This window comes from Tamandua tetradactyla, chromosome 7 (assembly GCF_023851605.1).
Source record: "Tamandua tetradactyla isolate mTamTet1 chromosome 7, mTamTet1.pri, whole genome shotgun sequence".
Taxonomy (NCBI): Eukaryota; Metazoa; Chordata; class Mammalia; order Pilosa; family Myrmecophagidae; genus Tamandua; species Tamandua tetradactyla.
The window spans coordinates 3,237,121-3,261,376 of NC_135333.1; the positions used below are offsets into that span (position 1 = coordinate 3,237,121).

A 24,256-nucleotide genomic window follows, 5' to 3' on the forward strand; every position below is an offset into this window, starting at 1 on the left:
GAAGATAAACAAAATTCAGGTTATCAATCATAGCCTGCATTGCAGCCTGGAACACAACTAAGCCTACATACAGTACGGCCCAGCCTGCATTTGCTCCTAACACAGTTCCTGAACAAACTGCCATGGTCCCATTATACAGTCTATCATCTAGGCATTGCAGTCCTTACAACAGAAGAGCCAAACAAAACTACTAAGAAAGAGGACAACTATCACCAACAAGTCAAAGATGAAGTGAGGAATTTCCTTTACTTACGCACTTTTATTTCAGAGTGAAAACAGTTCACAAATAAATATAAATTAATAAATAGATGAATTAAAGAATGATTAAATAAGATAATATTAATTAGATGGATAATAGATCAAGTCAGGTCCTCTTTCTGGAAGCAAAGTTTCACATTGTACATGCACCCACTGATAGGAAGCTATGAAGTATTTCAAGCCTTAAATAGACAAGTAAAGAAAGAGAAAGTGAGTAAGGGGGACCACTAATAACCTCCCTTTCTCTTTCTTAACATATCTATATATATCTCAGGTGTAAATTTTTAAAGTTAGAGAGTTTGAAGAAATTGATAGAAAAGAAAAAAATAATGGTAATATTAGTGTTCTAGTTTGCTAGCTGCCGGAATTCAATATACTAGAAACGGAATGGCTTTTAAAAGGGGGAATTTAATGAGTTGCTAGTTTACAGTTTTAAGGCCAAGAAAATGTCCCAATTAAAGCAAGTCTATAGAAATGTCCAATCTAAGGCATCCGTCCAGGGAACGATAACTTAGTTCAAGAAGGCCGATGAAGTTCAAGGTTTCTCTCTCAAATGAGAAGGCACATGGCGAACACAGTCAAGGTTTCTCTCTCAGCTGGAAGGACACATAGAGAACACGGCATCATCTGGTAGCTTTCTTTCCTGGCTTCCTGTTTCATGAAGCTCCCCGGGAGGCATTTTCCTTCTTCATCTCCAAAGGTCGCTGGCTGGTGGACTTTTCGCTTCGTGGTGCTGCAGTATTCTCTGCTCTCTCTGAATCTCCCATTCTCCACAATGTTTCCTCTTTTATAGGACTCCAATAAACCAATCAAGACCCACCCAAATGGGTGGAGACATGTCACCTAATCCAGTTTAACAACCACTCTTGACTAAATCACATCATCCAGGGAAATGATCTGATTAGTTTCAAACATACAGTATTGAATAGGGATTATTCTACCTTTATGAAATGGGATTTTGATTAAAACATGGCTTTTCTAGGGGGCATACATCCTTTCAAACCAGCTTAATTTGTTAAATTTTAATTTGAAGATGTCTGTAAGAATAGATTACAAGGTCTGTCATATATAAATTATATTCAAGTTATTTGAATTTTAATTTAACTTGGGCTTCCTAATACTCCAGTTGGCAAGTGTAGTAGAGAGAGTGTTCAGTAAATAGTCCATGTATTCTCCTACATTTCCCAACTTCCCATGCGGTTAGACTTGACCATGTGACTACTTTTGGACAATGAGCTATGAAAAGAAGTGCCTGGTATTACTTTTAAGCTTAGACAGTTATCAGCTAGGGTGCTTCCTCCATCTTCCTCTTTTCTTCTTAGTGATCTCAGAGGCCCTGCTTTCCAGGTGGTACATCTACAACATGAAGGAGCTTAGTTCAGTTTGGGTACCTGAGTGACTCCATGGAACAAAGTCCCTAGAGACCTAACACGGACATAGAACATGAGTGAGAAATAAATAAAACTTTTATTCATTAAATCACTGAGATTTGGGGTTTTGTCTGCTGTGGCAGCTAACACTGTTAAATCCAATTAATATAGAGGTCCCATTTTCATGAGGAATAATCCATTTAAATTAAATTAGAGATAAATTGAGAAAGCTCTAATACACTGAGAAGAAGGGTTAGAGAGAAAAGATTATAGGTGACTCGAGAAAATTCACTTAGGGAAACTGACTTGCCACAAGAAGAGATATTACTTTTCAATTTATCCTCATAAATCCAGGTTATAGGATAAGCTTGGTAATGTTGAAATCAAGGGGAGATGAGAAGTTAAAATTTGAAGTTAACATGAACACTAGGATCTAGTTTTCAATCCAGTTGAGGTCCCTGTGTCATTCTCCATGCAGGACCATTTGGCACTTTGTCATATCCCAGAAAGCCAATAAACCTCATCAAAGCTTAGGGAGAGACAAAGATTTTACTGAAATTTCTGGGTAGAAAGGAATAGTTTTACAGCATGCTATTCACTGCACATTTTTCCTCCCCAAATTCCTTACTCACATGATTCCTTTTAACATGCCTTCTTTCAGTAAACCCTCTAAACAGAATCTACTCTCTTCCCAAGTATCCCTTTTTCTATATCATGCAATCAACATCTGCCCAGGTTCTTCCAATCTCAAATCCCCAAAGACATGACTTAAAATTATTTCAAGGACATTTTACCATAGACATCATTGTGCTCGGTCAACAAAAGATCTTCCAGCTTCTAGGATGTGCTCTCCTTAGAATTATGCCTAGTAGGGGAGGAGGGTTTAAGAAGGAATGGGCTGTGGATAAGCAGTTATAAACTTGTTTTTAATTTATATCACAGATTTTTGCTTCCTGATATAAGATAGAGATCTGGGGATAAATCATAATTTTGTTCTAAGGTAAATCATAATTTATTTTCTGTTTCCATGAACTTCCATTTTAACACATACTTATTAACAATAGGAGGAAACATTCTCAAAACTGTGCCCTTAATCAAAGAACAGCTGTATGTTAGTCTGTGGGTCATTATTAATTTAAATTTTGTAGACTAGTAGCTTGTGGACTAAGCTTTTTCTGACAGAACTTCCTGCAACATAATATGCTGTTTCCGTCTGTACTGGGTTGAATAAAGTCCCTCCAACATTCACGTTCACCTAGAACCTCAGAATGTGCCCTTACTTGAAAATAGGGTCTTTGCAGATGTAGTTAGTTAAGACAAAGCTTAGGGTGGGTCATAAATCCGATATGACTAGTATCTTTCTAAGAAGAGAAGAGACATGAACATGGAGTGAAGACAACCACGAAAAGACAAAGACAAAAACTGGAATGATGAAGCTACACAAGTTGAGAAAACATCACGAACTGCCAGCCGACACCAGAAAGTAGAAGAAAGACATGGAACAGATTCTCTCCCAGAACCTTTGGAGGGTGTGTGGCTCTGCCAACATCTTGATTTCAGTTTTTCCACCTCCAAAACTGGGAGAGAATAAATTTCTGTGGTTTGAAGTTACTCTGTGGTAATTTGTGATGGCAGCCCTGGGAAACTAATACACCAAGTAAGAAATTACAAATATAGTCAGACCTCACAAAACTGGATCTCTCAGGTCTTGGCATAATCCATAAATGACTCTCCATGAAAAGACCTAGATCATTCACAGTCTTCCCACAGCCCCCAGTCATCATATTCACTTATGTTTGTCCTTTCAGCTCCCAGCTGGTGTCAGCATTCAGAGTCACCACTCCGATTTTTTAACTTCAGACAGATATTATCTCCCTCCCATTTGCTCCCCATCTTCAGAGTGGTCTGAAGATATTAATAACCTGAATGAGTGAGGAATCGTTTTAAGAAATGCCTTTCTTCTGTGAAAATAAACAATTTCAGAGGGATTTCATTTCCAGACATAAACAAAGACACTCTTAAGGGGTTTCAAACTTTATCTCTATGTACTTAACAAATTACTTCATCAAGCTACCTTCACAAACTGATTTTATGATGATTTCTAAAAGTGATTATTTTCATTGTGAAACTGAATGAGCTGAAGCATAAAGTTGACCATACTACAGAGTTGTTAAATATACAGAACCCCTCTTAACTGGAGGTTATTTACCTAGCAACATCAATTACCAGACAGACCCTAGCAACTTCCATTATCTGACAGACATCCAAAGATTCAGAAGAAATTAAAAAAACAGAAAGGCTTCTGGGAAGCCAAAAGATATCACTGTAAGAGGAAAATAAGTCTTTCCTACTCCTCTGGTTTCCATGAGAGGTAGCTATTTCCTCTATACAACTGGCTTCTTTGTGCCCCCTGACACACTCCTTCCTTAGTGTTATATGATTGGTGTTTTAAGAGCAGGACTAGACATGCCTTCCTTATAGCTTCCCCTTCTCTTTCCCACGGGCTGGACTTGATAAAGGAAGTGTGTGTTTGGGTGGATTCACCATGCTGTAAGATTTCCAGAGTCAGGCCCTATGTCAGGGGTCCCCACAATTTCCACAATGCCTTTGACCAGATGAATAAGTCTTGGTACCTCTGGGGTTCAGAATTAGGAAGTCCACTTGCTTACAGACATAAAATTACATTCCTTAATAGCAGCTTCAGTAGCAATAAAGAGGTTAATTCTGAACTCCATATGCTGACTCTGTCTCCCATAAGTGGCTCAGAAAAGGGAGGTGCTATTTATTGGGCCTGTTTATAATTCAAGAGTCACCAAGTCTATATGTGAAGTTCATGCACTTGACTCAAAGGAGAGTGACTCAAAAAGCTATTTGGAAGTTATTTACTTTTCATCGAGGCAAACACTTCTATATGCCGCATGATAAGCCTAATGAATTTGGTTTTCCAGCCCATAGCAGAAACAGAAGCAAATTACAAGGGAAGTGAGGAATGGAAAGAAGTAAGCACAATAATGTAATAAAAATAAATGACAGCTTAAAGAGTGGGAAAAATAAGGGTACAAAAAAAAAAAAAAAAGCAAAGACAGCATATCTTGAGAGACAAGCACACCTCAGTCATCCCCGAGGACATCAGTACAAAAACATAGTAAGTATCTAGAATTGTAAAGGAAATGATCAACGACATTCAATGTCATTGTTAAGGAAGGCAGAGAAATTTGCCTTTCCATCCAAATAGGTAAAATAAATTGAGTTGTCTTTTTCAGAGGTTAAGTTTCAAATAATTTAGAGAATGCTTTTATTCAGAATAGATGGCCTAATAAATAAGACATTAATCTACCAAATCGAACACCTATTTTTTTTATATTCATACACCCATCAAGGAAGGTTGGGAGTATTCTGCTGTGTGCTCGAGTATTCTCTCTCACTGTCAGAACCAGCCTAGACTGTGTTTGCTTTCATACCATCTGGGCAATGCTTTGGAATCTCCTAGTTCATGTTTCTAGAAAACTAACCAGTTCTATGACTATTACAAGACCATAGGTTATTCCAAAAAGACAGGGTTCAGATTAAGCAATTTGAGTTGTCTTATCTGCTCCAGAGATAAGCGCTAAGAGAGACCCTGTTTTGTTTATCCATTTTTGTTACATGAGAGAGATCAGCTATATGTATTCATCATCAATATCCTCATTCATTCATTCATTCATTCAACAGATACATGTTGAGTATCTTCTCAGGACCAGAGCATTGGTCCCAACAACCTCATTCACGTAGGACTATTTGGCTGTTTTAGTAAATTCTAATTCCTTAGGGGCATTGGTGACACTTCTGTATCCAAAACTCAGGCCATGTGACAGAGAAGTGCCATCATGTCTTTGCATTTATGTATGTGAAGGAATTTACAGGTGTTTAGATCTTAAACAGTAATTCATTAAATGTTTAATGAAAATCCTTTATGAAAAAATAAAATTAAACTGATTTAGTATTTTTTTCAGAAAACCTCAGACTTATGATTTATATGCTGAGAAGTGGAATAGGCCTAGCACAAGTTTGGAACCCAGAAATACAAGCTAAGAACCCCCAAGAGGCAGTGTGTGCAGAATGCATCTTGACATACACCAAACTGCCAAACAGAATATGGATTGGAGGTCTCACTGCAGTGCTCCTTAGAAGGTTAGCCTTGCAAATATTTGTTTAAAAATGATGAGATTGAATAGGCTGAGCCCTCAATCTTGGGATTTGCCTCTATAAAACTTATTCCTGCAAAGGAGGAGCTAAGCCTAGTTATAATTGTGCCTTAAGAGTCACTGCCTGAGAACCTCTTTTGTACTCAGATGTGGCCTCTCTCTCTAAGCCATCTTGGCAGGTGAACTCACTGCCCTCCCACCCTACACGGGAAATGACTCCCAGGCATGTAAATCTCCCTGGTAATGGGACAGAACTCCCAGGATGAGCCAGGACCCAGCATCAAGGGATTGAGAGTGCTCTCTTGACCAAAAAGGGGAAGAGAAAAATGAGACAAAATAAGGTTTCCAGTGGCTGAAAGATTTCAAACAGAGTTGAGAGGTTATCCTGGAGGTTATTCTTATGCATTATATAGATATCCCTTTTCAGGTTATGGTATAATGGAGTGGCTGAAGGGAAGTACCTGAAACTGTTGAACTGTTTTCCTGTAGTTTTGATTCTTGAAGAAGATTGTATACAGATATAGCTTTTATAATGTGTCTGGGTGATTGTGAAAACCTGTGTCTGATGCTCTTTTTATCCAGGGCATGGACAGAAGAGTAAAAAACTAAAGATAGAAAATAAATAATAGGGGGATAAAGGGTAAAAAATTGGGTAGATTGAGTACTGGTGGTCAATGAGAGGAAGGGGTAAGAGGTATAGGAGGTATGAGTTTTTTCTTTTCTCTTTTTATTTCTTTTTCTGGAGTGATGCAAATGTTCTAAAAATGATCATGGTGAAGAATACACAACTAACATTGTAAGCCATTGATTGTACACCATGTATGGACTGTATGTATATGAAGATTTCTCAATAAAAATATTTTAAAAATAAATAATTGCCTGATTAAAAAAAAAAGATGACGTTGGCAAAACCAAGAAATTTGATTGGTTCTCAAATGATAGCCTTATTTTCTCTTATATCTTGGAAATAAGATGAACTATAAAAGTAGAATATAAGGCTCTGTCTGGCCAACTACTTGACTTCCTTTAGGTCTACTATGTGTTTTTTATTAGATATGCTTTGATTTCTATGAGCTTCTGAGCCTCTATGTGTACAGCTTTCAGGAGGGAAATACTGGCAAGGTGGCAGGCAAATGTTTAGACTGTCAAGATAGTACTACAGGGAATGATAAGTAGAAAATAGCTAAAAGTTTGAGAGATAGATTTGATTTTGTCAGCAGAGTCACTAAAATGAGAATCTTTCAAGTCTAATTGTTTTGAAAACTATTTTTAAAGCTGGTACCTGTAATTATCCAATCCTCTCTCTCTCTTCTCATCTCATAAAGAATGAGAGAATATGTTAGTCAGGGAATGTTAAATATTAAGAAATATGGAGTCTTTTTGTCTTTTAAATTTCAAATGGTCACACTAATAAAAATTAATATTTTATTCAATTTTTTAATGTACTTAGGGCCAAACAGGATGAGTCAACCAATAAGCTTATTAAAGGCAAAGTGATGTCTAACCTCTATGCAATGACAAGCTCAGCCGTATATTTGTACTGATGGTAAGTTTGGAAATCCATGTCATGTGTTTCCTAATAGAAAGAAATAAGTTAGTTAGAATTAAAAATAGAATTCAATAATGAGAATTGCTATAAAATATAAACTACATCTAATCAGTGATATATTTGATATGTAATGTAAATATAAAAGTTTATATTCACTTATAATAAAGAATTTTAGAAATACTTCTGGCACAACAAAGCCATTAACTTACTAATGGAAGGTCTCAATTTATTACCAACTTTCTTGACTCTTTATGTGTTTTTAAGTGCCCTCAAAACCCAAATGATACATAAAATGCTTAATGTCATGAAATTTCTAACCTCTGATTCAACTGATATTTAAATTTCATGAATTAGAATGATAGGTTTCTTAATTTTTTAAGCCACACACTTCGAATTCAATTATATTAAAAGACTTAAATTGGTCAGTAATAATTCTTTTAAGAGGAAACAGTGAGACAATAATGAGCTGAGTTAATAAGATTTTCTTGTACACTATGATTAACAAGAAGACAAAGGCAGCACTGCTGTCTGAGTCGTGAAAGGAGTAGTTCTCATGGTTCAAGGCGAGAAAGTGCTTGGGAGGTTGAGCTAGAATGGATCTCAATGCAATCTCCATGTACACCTGCAGATTTGGAATACTTTCCCTTGCCCACTCTGCTTTGTAGTTTGCTGGCCAGAAACTGGAGGTTGGGATGTCTCAGAATCCTTTTTTCCTTCTACTCAACTGCAAGGGCTTTAGTTTGATTCTTTCATAGGCCGTATATATCAAGGAGTTTTTGCTCCTTCCACATGCAGTATTTCTCAACAGGAGCTCTATTGGCACTTTCAACCCAACACTTTTTTCATTTTTCACAGTGTCCTATTCATTATTGCTAGATGCTTAGCATTCCTGGCTCCTCACTCTTTATATACTATTGTGGCATTTAATTTAAATGCCATTGTGATAAAATCATTGAGACAAACTCTCAAAAATGCTTTTCACTAAAATTCCCAATGCCTCTTGGGGGTAGCTGCTGCCACCAACTCTGAACTACTGCACCTACTTAAATATACTTAAATACAAAGACAGGTATTATCAACAACAAAAATACAAAAAAAATTTAAATGAGTAAAAGACATGGATAGATATTTTTCCAAAGAAGAAGTACAAATAGCTAAATAGCATATGGAAAGATGCTCAAATTCACTAGCTATTAGGGAAATGCAAATCAAAACCACAATGAGACATCATCTCACATCTACTAGAATGGCCATTATAAAAAAAGTAAAAAAACAGAAAACTACAGGTACTGGAAAGGATATGGAGAAATAGGTAAATTTATTCATTGTCAGTGAGGATTTAGAATGGTGCAGCTGCTCTGGAAGGCAGTTTGGCAGTTCTTCAGGAAGTTAAGTATAAAATTTCTATATAATCTGGCAATCCTATTACTAGCGAAATATTCAGGAGAACTGAAAGCAAGGACATGAATAGACATTTGCACATTGATGATTATGATGGCATTATGCATAATTGCCAATGGATGGAGGTGGCCCAAGGATGCATCAGCTGATGAGTGGATATATACATGATGGAACGCTGTGCAGCTGCAGAAAGAAATGAAGTTGTGAGGCATACAACGACGTGAATGAAACTTAAGGACATTTTGTTGAGTGAAATAAGCCAGAAACAAAAGGACAAATATTGTATGGTCTCACTAACATGAACTAACTACAATGAGCAAACTCTGAGAATTAAATTCAAGAGCATATGGAAAGAGGGTAGATATTGGGGAATTGATATATAGAATGTTTGATATGGTTGATTGTAAAGATTCATGTAAATTGATAGCACATTACTGTGTGATGATAGCACAATACTGCAAGTGTAAGTAACAAAGCTGTGTGAGTATGGTTGAAAGAGGAAAGGTAGGGTTGTATATGTCACCAGAAGGAAACTAGAGGATAAAATCTGGGACTGTACAACTTAGTGAAACCTAGCATGGACAACGACGGTGGTTAATTCTACAAATATAAGAAAAGTCTTACATGTATTAGAACAAATGTACATCACTATTGTAGGTGTTAATAATAGGGTGGTATATAGAAAAAAATACAATTAATGCAAACTAAGGTCTACAGTTAAGGGTACATTGTAATATTCTTTCAGTAATTGTAATAAAGGTACTATACCAAAGCTAAATGTCAATAGGGGCATATAAATGGTATGAGATTTTTTTTCAGAAGAAAAGAGAATGTTCTCATATTGACTGTGGTGGTGAATGCATAACCACGTGATTATACAAGAACCATTGATTGTACACTTAGGATGGACTATATAGCGTGGAATAAAACTGTTTAAATAAAAAAAGAAGTTACTATCACTCCACAGTAGAGGTCAGTACAGTCATGGATATCACCCTAACATTATTCTTTTAGCTCAGGGTTTCCAGCCTTGGTATTATCGACATCCTGGTCCAGATAATTCTTTGTTGAGGGGGGACTTCCTGGACATTGCAGAAGGCTTAGCAACATCCCTGACCTCTACATAATAGGCACCAGTACCAAATCCCCAACCTCTGCCCCCATCAGTATGACAACCAAAAATGTCTCCAAACACTGCCAAGTACTCCTGGAAAGCAGTGCAGAATGAATAACTACCACCTCCACTGAAAACCATGCTTAGCCCATAAATGCATATGTGACTATTTTATACCAAACATGGAGACAAAAAAACATAGTCCCTATACTCAAAGTCTAGCGAGAGAGATAGACAAATAGCATCTATAAAAGTAGAGCACCAAGCGCTATAATTGAGGTAGATTGAGGTGCACCTAACTGCAAATAAGGGATGGTATAGTAGGCCAAGGAAACTATTCCAGAGGAAGCAAATATCTGTGAAAGCTAGGAGAGATGTTGAGGAAAAGTAGGCAGAAGGAACAGCATGGGAAAAGGCAGAAGGCCTTCCAGGAAGAACAAACATTTCATAAAAACGGGCATGGGGAAGATGAAGGAGGAGGATTATGGTGAGATATGAAGGGTCTTGTACAGTATGCTTAGGAATTTGATATTCATCAAGAAGCACACAGAACGCTCTTTAAGCATTAAAGCAAATGTTTGTGTCTACATTTTCAAAGATCGTCAAAGTGAGTAAATGAATTGAGAGAGGAGCAAGACTGGAGATGATAAGACTTCAGAAGGGAGGTGACCTACTCCAAAGAGTTTGTTGTGCAAATTAAATGAAGTCATTTATGATAACACATGTACAACATGAACTTATTTGCAGTAAAATCACTTCAAACACACCACAATGTTGTATAAAGGTAAAAACTACCACCTCTGCTCTTTTATACCAATATTAGGGACTCCAAAGATGATTCTTAAAGATCCAAGACCAGAAGAAACAATGGCAGGATTTCTGGGACAAATGAACAACCTTGCAAAATAACTACTTGGAAGGAGGGAACATATGGTAAGTTGCTGTGCTAATTTGAATCAGCTCTGTACCCAAGAGAAAAAATATGTTCTTTTAATATATTCTTGTGTGGGGAAACCTATTGGTGGGTGAGACCTTTTGGTGAGGCTATTTCAATTGACCCAGCGCATTCAAGGTGGGCCTTAATCTTTCACTGGAGTCCTTTATGAGAGGACAAAAGGCAAAGAAGTTTGAAAAAAGAAAAAAAAAAAAAAAAAGCCCAGATACATTTAAAGAGAGCCACTGAAACCAGAACCAGGAGAAAAGGACCAGCAAACATCGCCATGGAACTTCCCAAGTGACAGAGGAACCCTGGATGTCAGCAGCCTTTCCTCAGAGAAGTTATCTTCCTCCTGACGCCTTAATTTGAAAATTTTCATGGATTTAGACTATAAATTTGTAATCAGTAAATCCCCATTGAAAAAGCCAAACCATTTCTGGTCCATTGTATTCTGGTAGCTCAGCAAACTGAAAAAGCTGTTATATTTTTATTTTAAAATTACTAACTTACAACACTTTAGAAGTATGCATGACATTTTTCAACTGAAAATAAGGACATCTGATTCACTACATCAGGTACTGTGGATTGAAGAAGGGTGGTTAATGAATAAGCAAGACCAGACCATCACAGATCCCACTGATTCTCCTTCTATCATGTCTCTCAAGTTCAAATTTCATTCTTTCAAACAAGGTCACTGCTCATAGTAAGATGAAGTCATAAAGGGTTCATTTAGCCTTTCACATATTCAACAAGTATTCTTAAATGTTTTAAAACATGAAATATAACATATATACAAAGAAAAGAAGGAAAACCAATAATTTCAGAGTTTGTTATGGGTTACCATTCCACTGTTTCAGATTTTTCTTCTAGCTGCTCCAAAACATTGGAGGCTAAAAGAAATGTCAACACAGTGATTCAGCAGGCAAACTCATTTCTTAAATCCTATTTTCTCTGTTATAACACCCCCTTCTCCTTTGATCCTTCTCCAAATCTTTAGGAGTATTTCAAAGATGAGGCACGGTTCTAGGTGAGGGCAGATACCAGGGGCATATATCATTAGCATAGATGTAACAGGTGAAGTCATCAGAGTAACTTGACTCTCCAAAGGACAGAGAAGGTAATGAAATAAGTTTCAGATAAATTTGAAGAGAAGGTATGTTTAAGGAACAGGGTAAACAGAGCCAAATAAAGAATACCAAGAAATAATGTCAAGTAAAAGAAGCAAAAATTCAGGATACAATTTTCTTCTCTACAACACAGGCTATATTTATTGTTCTATTTTGATCAGTTAATTAGTAAATAATTGAGTGGATACTATGTGTTAAGCACTCATTTTCAAATTAGCTATTATGTATGATACTCAGGTAATTACACTTTTATAGACTTCCCTTTCAATAAATTATAAACTCTGTAAACACAAGGGTTAAGTCTACACTTTGCAAATCCCACAGAGCCTGGCACAGAGTAAACATTTTGGCCTTTCTTGACTTCAGCAAGAATGCTGGACTCTGACCTCCCTCTCACCCATCTGCCACTCCACAAACAGTGGCAGAACAAACTGTGCCTTCCTTAGATGCTGACAAAGCTAAGAAGGGAAAAGCTTGACAAGCAGTAGCTGAATCATGGCAAAGTGTCAGGACTCCAAGACTGACTGCTTACTAGGACTGTTCAGTTCTTCTTGATCTGAAAAATGTGGGATATATGGAGGGGAAAGAGAATCCTGCAGCAGAAACTTCATGTCCATGAGACCAGCACCTCGAGAGGGAGTTTACCACCATGGTGGAAAGGGAAGATCATGGATCCCAATCCCAAGAGTCAGCATGGAAAAAAGAAAGATCTTCCTTTGAAAACTTATGCCTGGTGGCAGGAATGGGCAGGGGAAGTAGCAATTCCCCTGCTTCTTCAGTCCTTCATAGCTGGATGTCCTCTGCTCCATCCCATTCTGGAGCCAACCACAACCAAGTTGCAGGTGTACAAGTAAGTCTTGCTACTAATATATTGCAACTCCAGGTGTCAGAGATGAGCCCTTTTAGACAGCTGGTGCGGCTTTCATATAACAGCATTTATCTCTCCTCCTCCTATAAGATGGACCCACCCCCAAATGTCTACCTTTAGTATTGTGATTTCACTAGGGCTTAAATTGACCCATTTTTTCCTAATAGTTTCTTGAGATATAATTCACACACCATTCAATTCACCAGTTTAAAGCATACAATTAAATGGTTTTTAGTATATTCAGAGTTGTGCAACCATCACCACAATCTTATAATTTTAGAACATTTTATCATTCCCTGCCCCCAAAACATGCACTTTAGCTATAATGCACAAATCCTTCCATTCTCCCCAGTCATACTTTCTACTTTATATTCCTTCTACTTTCTGTCTCTATAGATTTGTCTATTTTGGACACCTAATACAAAAGGAATCTATATAATATGTGGTGTTTTGTGATGGGATTCTTTCACTTAGCATAATGTTTACAAGGTTCATCCATGCTGTAGATATATCAGTACTTCACTCCTTTTAATTGCTAAATAGTATTCCACTGGATGGAAATGCCACATTTTGTTTATCTATTCATCAGTTGATGGACAGTTGCATTATTTCCACTGTCTTGCTATTTTGAATAATGATGCTATAAACATTTATGTACCATATCCTTTTAACATGACCCTATTAGTCTTCAAAATCTTCTTTGCTTTTAGGCTCTAACTCTTGTGCATTTTCTGCCCCAGTCTTTGAAGGAGCCATTTCTCCAAAGAGCCTGTGCCAGTCTGAATCTGTTGTGTACCCTAGAAAAGCCAAGTTCTTTAACTCTCGTTCAATATTGCTGAGTGGGATCTTTTTTATTGTTTCCCTGGAGATGTGGTAAGTTTTGATTAGATGGTTTCTATGGAGATGTGTCTTCACCCAGTCAAGATGGGGTTGCTTACTGGAGCCCTTTGAGAATCATTTTTTTTTTTATTAATTAACGGAAAAAAAGAAATTAACCCAACATTTAGAAATCATACCATTCTACATATGCAATCAGTAATTGAGAATCATTTTTGGAAACAGCCACCAGAACCAATAGAACCCACACAACCAGAGACCTCTGGAGAGGCAGAAGGAAAATGCCTCAGGAAGCCTTATGAAATGAGAAGAGAAAGCTAGCAGACATCACCATGTGCCTTTTCAGCTAAGAGAGGGTCTCTGGACCCCTTTGCCTTTCTTGAATGAAAGTATCTTTTTCTGGATGCCTTAGTTTGGACATTTTCACAGCCTTAGAATTGTAAATTTGCAACTTAATAAATTTTCCCTTTTAAAAGTCATTCCATTTCTGGTATATTGCATTTTGGCAGCTTTTACAAACTAAAACAGAGCCCTACTTCCTTTTAGAAGGAAATGGCTTACAGATCATAAGTGCTTGCTCTGTTCATTCCTATTGTGTCATCATTATTTCCAGGTTTTTTTTTTAATAGAAAAGCTATAAAATATGTATTTTTAGAAAAAAAACATCAGTTCAGACTGATATTTTCAATTCAGTTATAGATTACAAGTTTTACATAACTTCTTTAATTTTACATTTGTATCTGTCTTCTCTTAATACTTGATGTCATTGATTATAAAGATACTAACATAATTACTTATTTCCTTCACATTTTGATAAATATCTAATAATTTCAAAATTAGAATATAAAATCTTATTGCTAACAATAAGATTACTAAACACAACAACAATATAATATATTTGTGATCTTTTTGCCTTTAGGATATATCCAAGCAGGACTAGAAATTTAGAGTTGAAAGTCATTTGAAGTAGTTTTTGCTTTGGTATGCCACCAACTTAATATTTTGTTTTTATTACTGTTGTGAATTTTAGGGATTTTTTAAAAATTTAACGTCGTTTTTAGAATATGAAAATAAATTAAATAGTTACAAAGTCAAACCACAAAACAAGTTTTTTCCATGTTTCTATCCATCATGCTCCCCATATTCTTTCTTTCTCTACATAGGTAATATTTATTTTAGCCAGTATTCCAATTTGCTAATGCTGCCATAATGCAACATATCAGAAATGGATTGGCTTTTACAAAGGAGATTTATTAGGTTAAAAATGTACACTTCTAAGTCCATGCAAATGTCCAAATTAAGCCATCAACAAGAGGATAGATTTACTCAAGAAAGGCCAATCACATTTGGAGTTTCTCTGTCACATGGGAAGGCACATGGTTGCGTCTGCTGGTCCTTCTCACCTGGGTTGGTTTCGAAAATGCCTCTCTCAGCTCCTGTGGGTCCTTCACACCTGGGTTGTTTTTCTTTCTCTTAGTGTCTATGGTTCTTCTCTCCCTTCTCTGGGGCAAACTCTGGATTTCATTTTAGCTTAGCATCTCCCAGAGCATTTTCTCCAAGTGTCTCTCTCCCTCTGTGTCCTTCACTTGGTTTCATTTCTCTACTCTCTGTGTTGGCTCTGAGCTCTATGTTTTCTGCTTTCTATTCTTTTCATAGAGGACTCCAGTAAAAGGATTAAAACCCACCTCGAATTGGGAGGGTCACATCTCCATGGATAAAACCTAATCAAAAGGTCCCACCCAAAAGAGGTCTGCACCCACACTATTGAACTAGAAGAACATGGTTTTTCTGGGGTACAAAATAGCTTCAAACCATCAGAGTTAGCTTTTGATCTATCCTTTCATTATATATTTTATGAAGATATAAGCAATGTATGTATGCTTCATATTTCCTTCCCCTTTTTAGCATATACATAACTTAAACTCTTTTTTTCACTTAATAGTAGATTCTGGAGATCATTCCATAGTATTCAATTTTCTCATTTTTTTACAGTTGCACAACGTGGATGTGCCATAGTTCATTCAACCAGTTCTCTATCATTGAACATCTGTTTCTAGTCTTTTGTTATTACAGATATTGCTTCCATTACTCACCTCATATCCCTCTAAATTTTCAAGAATGGCTATTTATTTAGACAACATTCGATATTATCTTTTATAGCATTGCTATCTTATATGTCTAAAACACATTATTTTCATATGTACTTCATTGGTGATCAGCAAAGTAATTTTAGCATGTTTATTTGCCATATATATTACTTTTTCAATTGTCTATGCCACTTTATAAGGTATTTTTGCTTTTCTTATTGATACTTATTTACTCATAAAAGCTATGTAAATGTAAAATCCATGGGGGAAGGGGCCAAATCTTTCTTATTCTCTACTGTACTTTCAACACCTAGCATGATGTCCAGCATGTATTGCTTAAAAATATTAGTGAATAAGTGAATATTTATGATAGTAATGTGTGTCAAATGCAAATTTTCTCAATTTTTTTACTGTAAGACCTTGGGAAAGTTATTTAACTTTCCTAAACTGCCATTTCATCTGCTAAATGAGAATAACAGGTAGCTAACAGGACTATTATAAGGATTAAACAAATAATAAACATAAAATGATTAATTCAGTATATGGTACATAATGAGCACTAACATAATAATGTTAATATAATTCATTATTATCATGATCATTATCATCTACCCATCATCTATCAGTACTATGAAATAATAAATTCATACATAGTGTTTTGAAATGGTGCAAAGAACAATAGAGTAAATGTTTTTATTGCCTGCATAGTCAGAGGTTTAGACATATTATAAGGAAAAAATTATGAAACCAATCAGACAACTATTTTCTGAGCGATGTATTTGTTTCAAGGTTTTCTCAAAGGATATTTCTCATTTTCAAGGATACCTCTTCCTTGATTATTAAGTACATAGTTGCAATCTTGAAAACAAGGATAAATTATGAAGAAAAACAAGGAAGACTAATGGGAAATAAGTATAAATTTTCTGGATTTTGTTTGAGATCATAAATGTTTTGGGGAAGCAACTGAAGCATATACAGAATCTAATATAAATATATATATCAGAGATAAGAAATAAGAAAATTCTTAAGGTCCCTCAGACCAAAACTTCTATATTTCCCAGTTTAAGAGTAATCAATATTGATATGCAGTAAAAATCATTTTAATTTGACTCTCTTGTCTATAATTTTTTAAAATCCAAGTTTTCCATGCATGGAAAAGTTTACAGAAAGTATTATATGAAATATCACAAAGAAATACATAATTTGTAAATAAAATAATCAACAAGGGTTATCTTGGGAACAATGGCAATTTGAACGTTGAGGCAAGCCAATACAAGGAGTAATGTCTAGGTGATCAAGTTCCAATTCTAGTTGGCTGTATCCTGGCCACTTTATTGTGGTTAGTATACTGAAAACAGGCCTAACCGCAGCCTGTTACATACCAAACGACACCAAAACTATGCCTTCGTTTACTGGGTTATACTCTATTAATGGGAAGAAGTGATTTGTTTATCTACGATACACAAAGCACCGCATCAGGATCCAGGGGGCCCCCAAAGATAAACAGAAAGCAGCCCAGACCCTCAAGGACCCACTGAACTTGGGTGAGGGATACGCCTCCCTTGACTCAAAAATCTCTCTCCAGATGTTGTGCCATTTCTCTGCTCCTTGAAAGAAAGAATTGCCTTACAAGCAGTTCTCTGTCTCTATTTCTTCATTTCCCATGGTTTCTTAAACTCACAGCAATCTGGCTTCTACCCCCCATCTCAGACTTTGCTGCTTAGCCCTTCTCTCTTTTTCTTTCCACTCATTTTACCTAGGAGATCTCACTCAGTCCCATGGTTATAAATAAAATCACCAAAGTGATGATTTTCAAATTTTCATATCTACTTTAAATTGCCTTTAGGTTCTCACGCTGATATCTAACTGCTGACTCAAAAATCTCCATTTTTATATATAAAGTGTAGCTCCAAATAGCTTATCCAAAATTAGATGCTGAGTTTCCCACTCCTTCTCACAACTGTCCTCTGTACATTATTCTTCCCCATCTTAGCCAATGCTATATAAATCAGATCATTAGGAACCATCCTTGATTTATCCATCATCCTCACTCTTTCATCTCCCTAAAGTGAAACACCAAATTCTATCAAACTATAACACTAATATACCTATAGCTATCCATTTTTACTGCCACCATCATTTCTTGACTGAAGTATTAAAATGGTGTCTGAACATCCCATTTCTATTTTTATCCTTTTTCTAATCTACTTTCCACCAAGAAGCAAGAAACACTTTTTGAAAAAGTGATTTCACCATCTTTTTAATGTAGTATTTTTGAACCACGTTCATGTTTTTTACTTAAAAAAAAAATTAAATCAACAATGATGGGGGAAAATAAAATTGTATACCCACCTAGCTATATCCAAATTGATAATACAACCACAGAAGAGAACCAACTACAACAACAAAATTAATCAAGAGAAAACTCATTAATGATGAACTGGGAACCAGAGTTCTTACTGTGGGAAAAGGAGATATAAATGTTAAGTTGGTGAGAAGAAAAATCCTTTGGTGCTGGATTGGAATTGGAGGTATCAGAATAATCTTTCTTTCTCTCTCTTACTTTGAGAGGCTCCCACTGGCCAACTTTGAAATAATCTGAACATCAAAAGTGTTAATGAGCTATTTGTGTATAACCTGATCATTCCCTGAAACATCGGGTATTAACATGATAACTGAGACTCAGAGTTAGAGCTCCGAAGCTATGAAAGTCAGCATTACCCCATTCAGCAACTGTTAAAAAAGTTGAAAAAGTGATCAGACTCCAACTAGAGATATGACTGAAGCTGATATAAGGTAAGACTAAGGTAAATCAGAATACAAGGTAAAGGATGATATGGTCCATATTTTAAAACTTCAACTTCTGTGTGTGACCAAAAGGAGAGATGTTGATTTGCTGCAAAGTTTACATTTTGGGTAGTGCATTATCTAATTTAACTCATATGGTCAGTTTATTTGAATACCATAATTATATGGAATCTTGAATAGGGCATGAGATATTGTTGGTTTGTTCAGGTTAGTGTGATGCTCTGATATATCCCAGGGTAACTTGGGCAGAGAAAAAAAAGTATTTGCAAAGTTCCTGTGGGAAACTGGAGAGAACAGAAGAAATATTAAACTTCCATATCTAAGGAATTCCTGATATTTTCGCAAGCAGTGGGGACAACCAATTCAATAGACTGAACCTGTGATCTTTGAGTTTGATCCTATAAAACTTATTCCTGCATAGGAGAAGCTAAGCCTACTGATAATTATGACTAAGAGTCACCCCTAGAGAACCGCTTCTGTTGCTCGGTTTGACCTCTCTATCAAAGCCAATTCAGTAGTTGAACTCACTGCCCTCTCCCCTACATGGGACATGACTCCCGGGGTGTAAATCTTCCTGGCAAGGTCGGACAGGACTTGAAGGATGAGCTGGGACCTGGTATCATGGGGTTGAGAAAGACTTCTTGACTAAAAGGGGTAAGGGAGAAATGAGACAAAGTTGCATTTCAACTTTGAAAACTTCAAGAGATTTCAAATAGAGTTAAGAGGTTTTCCTGGAGGTTATTCTTATACATTATATAGATATCTATACATTATATAGATATTCCTTTTTAGCTTATGGTTTATTGGAGTGGCCAGAGGGAAGTACCTAAAACTGTTGAACTGTGTTCAAGTAGCCTTGATTCTTGAAGACAATTGTATAACTATATAGCTTTTACAGCATGTCCATGTGATTGTGAAAACTTTATGTCTGATGTTCCTTTTATACAGGGTATGGAGAGATGAATTTTAAAAAATAAGGAAAAATAAATAATAGCGAGGAATAAGGGGTAAAAAAATTGGGTAGATTGAAATACTAGCGATTGATGAGAGGGAGGGGTAAGGGGTATGGGATGAATGAATGTTTTCTTTTTTCTTTTTATTCATTGTTTGGAGCCATGTAAATGTTCTAAAAATGATCATGATGATGAATACACAACTAAGTGATGACATTGTGAGCCATTGATTGTATACTGTGGATGGACTGTATGTGTGTGAAGATTCTCAAAAAAAATATTTTTTTTAAAAAGGAGAACATACAACAGAGAAAAATGGGATTTAACAAATGAGTATGCCTGCTGAATTACTACACCAATATTCCTTATAGTCTCCAGTGTTTTGGAGCAGCTAGAAGGAAAATTCTGAGACAGTCAAATGGTAGTCTATGACAAACTCTGGGATCTGTTCTGTAACTACGTGTTGAAGTGTGCTTTGAAAACTATTGCTTTTTTTTTTCTTTGTTTTGTATATCTGTTATATCTTACAAGAAAAAATTTTTTTTAATGAATGGATGTCTTTACACCAAAAGCACAAGCAAAAACATAGATGAATGGGACTTCATAAAAAAAAATTGTGCCTCGAAAGACTACATCATGAAAATAAAAGAAAACCCTATAGATTAGGAGAAAATTTTCGAAACCACATAACCTTTTAAGGGTCTACTATCCAGAATATATAAATAAATCCTACAACTTAACAATGAAAAGACAAACAATCAAATCAAAAATGGGCAAAAGACTTGACTAGGTATTTCTTCAAAGAAGATATACGAATGGCTAAAAAGTATATGAAAATATGTTCAACATTATTAGCCAATTGTGAAATACAAATCTAAAACTACAATAAGATACCATATCATACACCAGGTTAGCCATTATTAAAAAAATGAACCCCCCAAAATAACAAATATTGAAGAGGATGTGGAGAAATAGGGACACTTGTTCATTATTGGTAGGAATGTAAAACGGTAGTCACTATGGAAAACAGTTTTGTAGCCCTCAAAAAGTTCAGTATACAATTACCACATGACCCAGCAATCCCACTTCCAGGTATACAATCAAAAGAATTAAGCAGACACTTGAACAAAGATTTGCATACTAATGTTCATTGTGGCATTATTCACAATTGCCAAAAGATGGAAGCCACCCAATTGTCTATCCGAGATGAATGGATAAACAAAATGTGATATGTATACATAAAATGGAATATTATTCAGCCATCAAAAGGAATGAGGTCCTGATATGTATGAAAACACGGATGAACCTTGAAGACAACACGTTGAGTGAAATAAGCCAGATACAAAAAGACAAATGATGTATGAATGCACATATGATAGAATTAGAATAAACAAATTCATAGAGTCAGAAACTAGAATATATGTTTCTGGGGGCTGGGGTAGGGGTAATGAATGGGGAATTAATGTTTAATTGGTACAGAGTCTCTGGAAAAGTATGGAAATGTCTTGGTAATGGATGATGCTGATGGGAGCACAACATTATAAACTTAATTAACAGCACTAAATTATATATTTGAATGTGATTAAAAGGGGAAATTTTAGGTTTCATATGTATATATATAAAGTTTTCATTCTAGGAATATATATATATTTCTAGAATGAAAATTAAAAAATATATATAGAACTGTACCAGACAGTCACTGAACCCTAATGCAAATATAGGCTATAGATAATAGTATAATTATAATAATATTGTTTCATCAATTGTAACAAAGGTACCATGCTAACACAGAGTGTTAAAAATAAGAAAAACTAGGGGTATATGGGAACTCTGTACTTTCTGCATGATTTTTCTGTAAACCAGCAAATTCCCTAATAAAAAATTAAAAATAAATAAATAAAAATGAAAAATGAATGGATTCTAAACCTTCGAATTAAAAAATAAGTCCATAAGCCCATAACAATAGGGACAAAATTTATGGGCAGGAAAAAAAAGGAAAGCTCTCTACAGAAGAATCCAAATGAATAAATGTAGGAAGAAAATTACAAATAGAAAAATCACCATTCTAATAATCATTTTAGGTAAGAATCATGAATTTATGCTACAACCACTGGATGAAAACTTTATGGAAGAATATAATATCAGTCTTAAAATTTAAACCCACAGTTAAGTTACTAAATACTAAGGGAAAAATAGGTATACTTTTATAATAAAGAAATCTGGCAGATACCATCATAACCAATGACCAAATAACATTACCTCTAAGAGGAGAGAAATGAAATTATATGCACTCTGATGTGATGCACACAAAGAACAAAACATTACTTATACAAAATTCATGCCAAAAACTGCATAGTCATGCATCTAATCTCAAGGAAGGAATCAGACATACACAAATGAAGGAACATTCTGCAAAAAACTTTCAGTATCATAAAAGAAAAGCAAAAGGCTTGGGAAACATGTTTTAGAATAAAAGACAATTAAGTGACATGGCAAATAAAGGCAATGTATGACCCTTAATTATATATATATTAGGTAATAGTATTATATCAACAATAATTTTTTGAGGGTGGTAATTATATAGGAGAATGCCCTTTTTCTTAAGAGATATATACTGAAGTATTTGAGGAGAGGGGAGGTGTCTTGAGGTCTGCAATTTATTCTTAAATGGTACAGCAAAATAGTGTATAAATATATAAAGAAAGCAATAAAGCAAATGTGGGAAAATGTTAAGAACTGGTGAATCTAAGAAAGGGTATATAGCATTCATTGTACTATTCTTGCAACATTTCCACAGTGGAAAACTTTTCTAAGTAAAAACTAGGGGATAAAAAAGTAAACCTTGCTAAAGAAGATACCCTTCTGTGGTATCGCACTATACTGAGAATAAAATTCAAACTCTTTCTCATGGTCTATAAGGTCCATGTGAGCCAGACCTGCCAAACTCCCCAAACTTATCCCACTGTCCTCTGGTCAGTTATCCACTACACTCTTGCCAAAATGGCCTTCCAGTGTTTCCTAGAATGTGCCAGACCGTCTCAACAGAAAGCTTTTTGCCCTTGCTTCTCTCTTGGCCTGGAGTGCTCTTCCTGAAGCTCTCTGTATGGCTGACCCATTCTCATCCATGAGATTTCAGCTAAAAAGTCAATCGCCTTTCCTGACCACCCTATCAAAAGAAGTCTCTCAAAACCCCTAGAATGAGCTGAGACTTAGCATGAGGGGATTGCAGGAACCTTCTAGACCAGGGTGGGGGAAGAGTGAAATGAGACAAAGTAGAGTGTCAGTGGCTGAGAGATTCTGGACAGAGTTGGGAGGTTGTCCTGGAGGTTATTCTTGAGCATTAAATAGATATCACCTTGTTAGTCAAGGTGTAATGGAGAGGCTGGAGGGGACTGCCTGAGGATGCAGAGCTGTGTTCCAGTAGCCACGTTTCTTGAAGATGGTTGTACAGTGGTGTGGCTTTCACAGTGTGACTGTGTGGTCGTGGGAGTCTTCTATCTGATTCTCCTTTTATCTACCTTATCAACAGATGACTGGAACATATGGAATAGGGATAAATAATAGGGGGAACAAATATTAAAATAAATTTAGTTTGAAATGCTGGTGATCAGTGGAAGGGAGGGGTGAGGGGTATGGTATATATGAACTTTTTTCTGTTTTCTTTTTGTTTCTTTTTCTGGATAGATGTAGATGTTCTGGGAAGTGATCATGGTGATGAATATGCAGCTATGTGATGATACTGTGAATTACTGATTATATATGTAGAACAGAAGGATCAAAAGTTAAGAATGTTTGTGTTTGTTTGGTGCTTTTTTGGTATTTTTTTAAAAATTTAAAAACTAATTTTAAAAAAGTAAAAAAAAAAAGAAGCCTCTCACATTTTTCTACTAGAGCACTTATCACAATTTATAAAATCTTTCCTTTATTTTTTTCCATATATTCTATCTTCGCCACCAGGCTGCAGGCTTCATGAAGGCAGGGCTTTAGCAGACTTGTCAATTCAATCAACTGCCTGGCACACAATGAGCCTCACTAAGATGAATGAATGAAAGGACAGATACACAACGAACTACAATAATCACAGAATGACACAGCTTCTTTAATAAAGGTAGAAGTAAACTGCCATAAGCTCAATGAAAAAGGGTATCAATGAGAACAAAACTCATCACATCTTTTACAAGAGAAGGCCAGGGGAACACTCTGGAATCTAGTGACTTTCCTCTCAGTAACTAAAAATAAGATCAGCATTATTTGTTCTGACTTAGTTCAGCCCATTCTTTGCTCCATTCACTCCTCACCTGGAGCTCCCATTTCCAGACCATGCTCATGTACCCTCTAGCCTCAATTCAGCCAAAGATGGTCTGGAAAAGAAGTCGGTCAGGAACCAGAAAAACAAGATAATAACATGAGGTGTAATAAATAATAAGCCACAGAACCTGGGGACACATTAAACTCAGGCAATCCTGACAATGTGACACCAACCAATTCTGTAAATCTGAAATACTGGAAAAGGTATTTTTTTAATGGAATATAAGACCAGAGTACCGACCAGCAGCATATTTCTTGCACTACGTCTCTAATCTATTCTCCAAACTGTAGTGAGAAATTTTCCAAATCATAAATGTATTCATGCCATGCTATTGCTTAAAACCCTTCAATGCCTCTCCACTGTCTTCAGGATTAAGCAAATTTAGGTTGGCTAAAATTCCTTTTGTGATATTTTTATTCTCATCCGTGCTAATACCTCCCTTTGTAGGCTCCAA

The 24,256-nt window shown here is 35.9% G+C and overlaps 1 protein-coding gene and 1 long non-coding RNA gene across 5 annotated transcripts in view; one reads left to right on the top strand and one right to left on the bottom strand.

The window, feature by feature from the left end:
- Positions 1 to 24,256, bottom strand: part of PCNX2 (pecanex 2) — a 460,152-nt gene that overhangs the window by 336,505 nt on the left and 99,391 nt on the right. The gene's annotated exons all lie outside the window — the stretch shown is intronic.
- LOC143690765 (uncharacterized) lies at positions 1,002 to 10,814 on the top strand. Its single transcript, XR_013179177.1, has 3 exons — positions 1,002 to 5,798; positions 7,263 to 7,358; positions 10,700 to 10,814. It is a non-coding gene; the product is annotated as an uncharacterized LOC143690765 (long non-coding RNA).